The sequence below is a fragment of the Propithecus coquereli genome, unplaced genomic scaffold (genome assembly GCF_000956105.1).
Source record: "Propithecus coquereli isolate 6110/MARCELLA unplaced genomic scaffold, Pcoq_1.0 Scaffold68, whole genome shotgun sequence".
In the NCBI taxonomy this organism is placed as follows: Eukaryota; Metazoa; Chordata; class Mammalia; order Primates; family Indriidae; genus Propithecus; species Propithecus coquereli.
The window spans coordinates 7159998-7167681 of NW_012152840.1; the positions used below are offsets into that span (position 1 = coordinate 7159998).

General features: G+C 41.3%; 1 protein-coding gene across 1 annotated transcript in view; it reads right to left on the minus strand.

The window, feature by feature from the left end:
• ZHX1 (zinc fingers and homeoboxes 1) overlaps positions 1-6654 on the minus strand; it is a 22640-nt gene extending 15986 nt beyond the window's left edge. The window contains exons 1-2 of the mRNA XM_012660849.1: positions 6387-6654; positions 441-558 (exon numbers count right to left, since the gene is read on the minus strand). The gene's annotated coding sequence lies outside the window, so the exon portion shown is untranslated. The remainder of the gene's footprint in view (positions 1-440; positions 559-6386) is intronic.
• Positions 6655-7684: the final 1030 nt, after the last annotated feature.

A 7684-nucleotide genomic window follows, 5' to 3' on the forward strand; every position in this document is an offset into this window, starting at 1 on the left:
GTTTCAGGAATTGTTCTTGTAACTCTTCAAGCATTTTTCTGGTTATAGGCAAAAGAACAGTAAAATTTCTAGATCAATTTCCCCACACTGAAGGTCCCTGCCTTCATGACGTTCATTTGTCTTGTTTACCTGTTATCACAGCACCTGATAACAGTGCCTCATGCACAGCAGATTTCAGTAAATATTAATTGAAAAATCAATTATAAATATACCATATAAGATTTATTATGAAGTGTGATGCTGTTTCCTTGGAAATTAAAGCAGTCAATACTCCTAGTTTTTAAAGTTTGAAAGTATATTTTTAACAAAAGTATTAAGCATATATCTGCTGCTTTTTAAGGAAAGCTTTTAAAAACTTTAGCCAAATACAGTATCATGGGATCTAAAGTGAGTGCATTCGGTATCTGAGTTTTCCCATATGAAAACAATGAAACACATACTTGCCATAGCTTCCTCAGCATCCTGCCGTTTTGTAAGGGAAAGGTATCCCTTCTAATTAGGAGGTGTTCAGCTCAGGCCATCATTACCAACAGGTCCAAAGTAGCTATCTGTCTTCTCCTACAAAAAAAGTAACATCATTTTATTAGTCTAAGTATGGTTTAGCCTTAGTCAGGAAATTTTACCGTTTATGCTTTGGCTTTTAAAAAATGAATGTAATTTTGAAAAAAAATTATTTCCTCATAAAAATCTAAAAAGAACCATCTAAATGCCAAACTCAATACTGGTAGAAAACACAAAATTTAAAACTACACATTAAAAAATTCTATTTATCTTATACAGAACAACCAAGTAACTATTGGACTATTTTTAATAAAATTTCAAAATGTGAGTATATGCAGTCTGTAATATGAAAGTTAACATGTAGAAATTGGAAATTTTTAAAAATTAGTACAAAAAGGTCATGAAAGACAACTTAGTTAAACTAAGAAATGGGAGTAGGTGTATATGTTTATGTGTTTGTACATAAACCTACTGATATTGGTATCCTAATTTACTATGTATTAATTGGAATGGAGCAGATTATTAATGCTGACAATACAAGCCAATAATAATTCAAATAAACCAGTGGTACTCTACCCCTAAACATGTGGTCATCTAATAGAATAATTAGTATTTAACTATTTAGTTTTTGCTAGAAAACTACTACTAAATGGCTTTACAATCAGTGCATTAGTATTGTACAATTAAACAAATTGAAAATCATTCTCTAAAAGTTCAGACTGGTGTCCAAAAATGTTGTATATAACCCAGAATAGTTAAACCCATAAGAAAAATTTAATAAAAATTATAATTGCTTCCTTTATTAGAATAACAGTAAATAATGCTTTTGAAGTGTTAAAGAGTTTTTGTTGTTGTTTTCTTTAAGACCTGATTACTCTGTTTACCAAGTGAATGAATAGTAGGGAAAATTATTTTCCCAAAATACCTTATTTTTTATTTCTGCTATTATTACATACAAGTGTATGAAGAGCCCTCTTAAGTCAAAAAATAATGTAAATATACCAATCCTCTAATAAAATACTTCTATGTTAAGTTAAAGTTTAGGCTGAATAATTACACTATTTTCATGAAAAGCAAAAGAGCAGTAGCAGGCCCAATGAAATGTCCATCCTGTTATCTCTAGCCTGGGATTCTACAATTTCATTTCCTGGTATCTCCTTGATCAGCCACTCCTTAGCCATTCATCTACAGGATGTGGACTAGAAGAAAAGATAGGAAACAGCTGCCAAAGAGGGAAGGCTCTTTTCCAAAATGAATTATTAATATTTGTAGGAAATTGGTAACATATTTCAATCCATTCTTAAATCACACAGTCACTGCAAGATGTTTTACCGAATAAGAGTCTCTTGACAGGGGCTATCAGGACATGTAAAGGCACAAGGATACTTACTAGAGGAGCAACAAATGAGCTCTTCAATACTTTTGAATGAAAATCATATTTGCCTATTTCAGTCTTTATACTAAGATTACTTCGTATCAACCACATACATTATATAATAAAAGAGAACAAGTTGTTCTGGCAGTAGACGGATTATAAATAAAGTCCAAGAGCTTGAGCTCTGGAACAGACCCAGCACTGTCATATATAGATGTGTGGCTTTAGACAAGTGACTTAGCCTATATGTGCCTCAGCCCGCTCATCTATAAAATCGAGCTAATAATAGCATAGTATTTAATAGGGTTATTATAAGGACTGAAAGAAGTAATACATGTAAAGTTTTTAGAATATTTCTTGGTAATTAGTAAGAGCCCAATGAACGTTAGCAAAGGATATCTTTAAAATTTGCTAAATGTTGAAAAATAGTAGAAATTTAAAAACTTTTACTGATCTGGGTAACAATCAACTAATAAATGTTATTTGCCATTTCATACCTTTGAGCATATTAAACCATGGTGGAACAAGCTGGCTTTAAAAGGTAGACATTAATCAATCCTAATTAACCTTCTCCACACGCACACTTTCTCTGACCTTAGCTTCAAAATGAATCATTACTGTATGACACATTTTAAGGGCTATTTCACAGAACTAGCAAACATCTGATATAAGTAATCTTATCATAGTAATGAAGAGAAATTGTTCTCTTCTCATCATCCCCTCAACTCCCAAATACAGTCCATGCCCAGCAAAGTTATAACAAACTTCTTTCTCACGATATTGGATAGTAAAAGGGAGTAAACTTAGGATAAAAGAAAAACATAATTATGAGTGAAGTGCTTAGAAATATCAGAACGTCCTATCTCTTCATTTCTTACAAAAACCAAAAAAGGGAAAGAAAGACTTTTAGGAAGGGGGGGAAAAAAGTCAGAAATCAAATGGGAAATATGAAATCACCAAAATGTAATGACAGAGCTATTTTGTTTAAAATTATAAATGTATACAGATATGGCTGCCACTTTAATATTTTAATGTTGTTAAGATAAGCTCTGATAATATGATTTTTAAAATATCTAAAGTCAAAAACTAAAAAGCCTCCATTAAAAATGATTTATTCAATTGACTCTCTTGAATAAATGTATTTTTAAACTGCTCATATATACTTCTTTTCCAAAGTATATCATCTTATTTGCTTAGGCCAAAGGTGTATATTAATACTTCTTAAATACATTATAGAATACTGATTATATAAAATGCCAGAGTAAGCATCTTTTAAGACCAAATTTGGCAATTATATAAAAATTTACATATTAATATTTACTTTAAAAATTAACTGTATAAAATACAGATCTCCAAAATGTAAACTCAAATGTATACCCTGATTAGTAATCTAAATTAGCAACTTCATTCATGCAAATCTGGTTATTCATGACTACAAATATACCAGAGCAACAAGCATACAATAAAATATATCAGTAATAGTATAAAAAACATGGGCTCTTATTCAAAGGCTAGTATCATAGTTTTTTTTAAAAAGAAATATAATTTACTTTTGAAATTACATAGGATTATTTAAGAGGATTTTAAGTTCAAAAACCATGTAATACTGGCTGTTATCATAAACAGTGCAATAGATAATTTCAAACACCTCACTGAATAATTGCATTGACTATGATATTAGATTAAAAACTAGCTTTAGGTGCCGAACTTTCAATATTGTTAATATTAATGTAAGTGGAGTCTTTTGGGCCCAAATCCGCAATGTTGTAACATAAATAAAAGGATTATTTCCTCAGCTACATTTGTGATCATTTTAATAATTTTAAAAGTATTTTCTTAAGTATTAAGCCATAATTTATAGCCACCTAAGTCTCAAATATCACGTTTTGTGCTCAGTTAACATAAGAAAGAAAATATATGATACATCATAACATTACCTTTGTCTTAATGTGAAATATAATACAAAAGCAAGAAAAATCTTCAAAATGAACCACCTTACCTATGCTATTAATTTCATTAATAAAATAATTATAAAACTTTATTCACATTTATCGAAAAAAAGAACTTACAAGTGTCATTAAAGGTGAAATAATTGCCACATCATTCGTGAACTACCCTCCAAATCCAGTGAAATAATAAACTCAGCTATAAGAGAAAAAAACTACTAATAAGCGTTCACCAGCACAGGCACATTTATGTTTTCAGCCTTAGCATATTTTCAAACCATCTGGCATCAATGCCTCTCTGGTTCACCCAGCCTAATCTGTTCAGAATTGAATATAAAACTAGAGCTACATGCACACTGGGGAAACCAAAGAACAACACACATGTATAATAATGTTCCAAATGTGAAGTTCTAAACTAGTTTATATTTGAACTCTATCTTTAAAACATTTCTATTGAAGATGTTAAACTTCCTTTGAAAATACAAGAAAGGTTCAAGAAATCTCTCTGAATCATCGCTATCATTGGTTACCCAAGTCTTACTTTAATTCTTTTTTTCCCTTTTTAATCCTGATTGTTAAATAAAGCATTTGAAGACAAATTCAAACAAAAAAGATTCACTGGCAAATGAAATGCTATCATTTTTATATTGAAAGGACCCAAGATTATACATTTTACTTTACATAAAATTAGTCTCCTTAGCCCTAAAACGCTTTGAGAAAGGAGAGGAAAACTAAGAGGAAAAAATATTCATGAAAGCCTTTTTCTTTTATGTCCTGTCACTGAATTATTGTCATTGGCAGCACGCACATTTTTTTTTTTTTTTTTTCTTAAAATCAGGAGTCAGAATTGCTATTTTAGAAATTAAAATAATCTATGGGCACACTAGGGCCAATATCCCTGTTAGAACCAACTCCTGCTAACCCTGACTACTGGCATAAAAACAAAGGACTTTTTCAGGGTAATTTTTCAAAAACAAAGATTCACGTAGCACCATATAACACAAATCAAAGCTTTCAGACAAAGACTGAGAAACAATGACCAATACCAACAATCTAAAGGTGCACTTATATATGTACACATACACACACACCACACAGACCCCAACTCAACAAATAATCACTATTCCTGCTTCTTCCTCCCTAATGATCTTCCTCCCTAATGGTGAACCACTGTATATTTCCCAATCCTGTGATTTTTCCCTTTTCTGCTATCATATTAACCTCCGAGAGAATTGCTTCTTCCTTTCAAGTTACGTGGACTCTCAACCTAATCACATCACAAATTCTATTAGCCTGTGCTTACATTTTTCTCTCAAAGACTACCTCTTGGCATCTTGGCATCTTTTTTTTAAAGAGCTGCGGTGAGATGATAGAAAGGCGCTATGGAATTCCTGCTCCGCCCAATCTCTTCCCTATATTCCTCGTCTATTACCCCCAGTCCCTATTCCTAATTCCCCTCCCCCAAATCTCTCATTGCCGCCTTCCAGAGACTGGGAAAATCACTAACCTAAACTAAGGATGTCAAACGGCATCTTTTCCTTCTTCAGAGTTATGCTCTTTCCTTACTGTTACCCACGAGGGGAGCGGGGGAAGAGGTATGGAAACAAAGAATTTCAAGTCCCCTTCCAACTTTGGTGTAAATACCTAGGGAAAGGGTATCTGCCAGGGCTCTTCTTTCCTGCCCTTTAACCCCGTCTCACATCTTCCCAGTCCTTCACTCCCCAGGAGGAATTAGTAGATTGTTCCCTTTAGGCCCTAAGGTTTGGAGGATTCCCTGTGTCAGCCTCTCCCTCTCTTAACACCCTCCCCTCCCCCCCGCTACTGAAACAGAAAGAAAACCTTTCTACCTTCTCTAACTTCTCCCTAAATCCCAGGGCTACCTCAAAATCGTAATGTAGTTCTTAAGGACTCAACTCTGAGTCTTCCCCAACAGAGTCCGGCCCCGAAATGGGTGCACAGCCTTCCCCGAACTAGGGATACAGACTTCCCCCAAAGGTTTCGGGGGCTCCAACCCCAAAGCCAGTGCACTCAGCTGCAGCAAGAGAATTTCTCCTTACTCTCAGGAAGACTGAGTCCCCACGCGGTGGCCACACGCCCCCGGAGGGCAGCGCTCCTGACCTCCCCTAGAACTACCAACATTACTGGGGTCCTCCATCCCTGCGACGCCCCCAGCCCAGGGAGACCCAGACTTTACTCCCCTCAACAATCCCAAGTTGCTCGGTCTTCTCTCAAGCGGAGGGACTGAGATTTTCCCTCCCCGCCCCCAAGCTCCTTCTGCGGCTGCAGAAACCCCGAGAGCGCGCAGGAGGCTGTGGGTCTGTCCCTCCGCGGCAACTGCCCAGCGGCGAGGCAGGCCCTGTCCCTCCCCCTCGGACGCTTGGCGCTGGGTCCGCCCCGCCACTCAGCGCCGGGAACCGGCTCAGCCCCTAGGGTCTCTGCCCTGGGGCCGCCCTCCTCCCGCGCGGTCCGACTTTCCCGGCTGGCCACGGGCTCTGCGCCCCGGGTTCCCACCCACAGCCCGGAATTTCGGGCCCGCTGGTAGCCGAGCCGGCTCGCGCCACTACCTGCAGGGGCCGCCGCGCCTCTCAGCGCCCCGCCGCCGCCATCTTGCATTTCAAACCGGCTGCACTTTTCAGGGAGTCAACTCTGACCTGTGAACCCTAAACCCGGAACTGCTCGGCGAGCCCGAAGACGGGCCTCGCCAGCTCCGCGGCTCCAGCGGAGCGTGCGGACCCGCGATGGGGGTGTTAGGAGATGCGCGCGCCCCAGTGGCCGTCGGGGGTGGAGGGGGGAGGTAGACAGCCGGCCGAGGCGGGGCCCTCGCGCGCGCGCTCCCTCCGCGCCCCCCACCCCGCGCGGCGCCCGGCTCTCCACGCCCTGATCCAGCTGTTCCACTGGGGTCCTACCGGGCCCCTACCCCAGGAATCGGCGAGGCCGCGGGAGGTAGGGAGCCGCCCCGCCCCTCTGTCAACATAAGCCCCGCCCCGTCCACGGAAGCCCCGCCTCTGTCGGGAGAGGCCCCGCCTGTTGCCGGCGATAGCTCCGCCTGCCGTCCACAGAAGCCTTGTCTTCTCTCGGGTCATTCCAAAAGGCAGCCCCACCTGCCGGGTGCTCCGCCTTTCTAATGTCACCCCCGGATCGTGAGGGGCGGGCATGCTTTCCCACTGAGACGCCCCTTGTCATGCCACGCCCCATCTCCTGGTGGCAGTAGGGCCCGAGCCCCGCCCCCTGGGCGAAGCCCGCCCTCTATCAATGGGCGCCCCGCCTTCCCGAGGCCGGCGCGTTCGGGCCGGAGGCCCCGCCCCCTGTCAAAAGTCGCCGCGCCCCTTGTCATCTGCAGCGCCACCTCTTCTTGCCTCTGGTCCCCACTCAACCTCGAGCGCGGCTCCACCCGTTGACACCAAAAGTTCAGTCCAACCTCAGTTTGAACAGCCGTGTGAGACGGAGCCCCCTCTGCTCCGTCTTCCCCTCACCAGTCACTTCTGGGGGGCTTTCTTTTCAAGCCGGGGTCTCCACGTCCCGACCGCCTCACCGTGAACAGGCCCCGCGGCGAGGGCCGGCTGAGGAGCCAAGCTTTCGGGACAACCGGACGGCGTCACCGCCCCGCCCCCTCCCTTTCCCTTCAGCCCCACATCATTGTTAAAATGAGGAAGAATATAAACCAAAGCAAAGAGAAACCACTCACCCTCCAGGCCACTCCGCGCGCATTCCCGGCCCTGGACGTGGGAAAGAGAGCTCTTTGGCGCCTTGACGTTCATTCCCCACCCCCATCCCCGTCGTGGACCCTTTGTGCTTTGACAGCAGTGCTCCACTGAGCCACAGTAATCCTAAAATGTGCACTTGCTTAAAGTGGAAGTCTGAT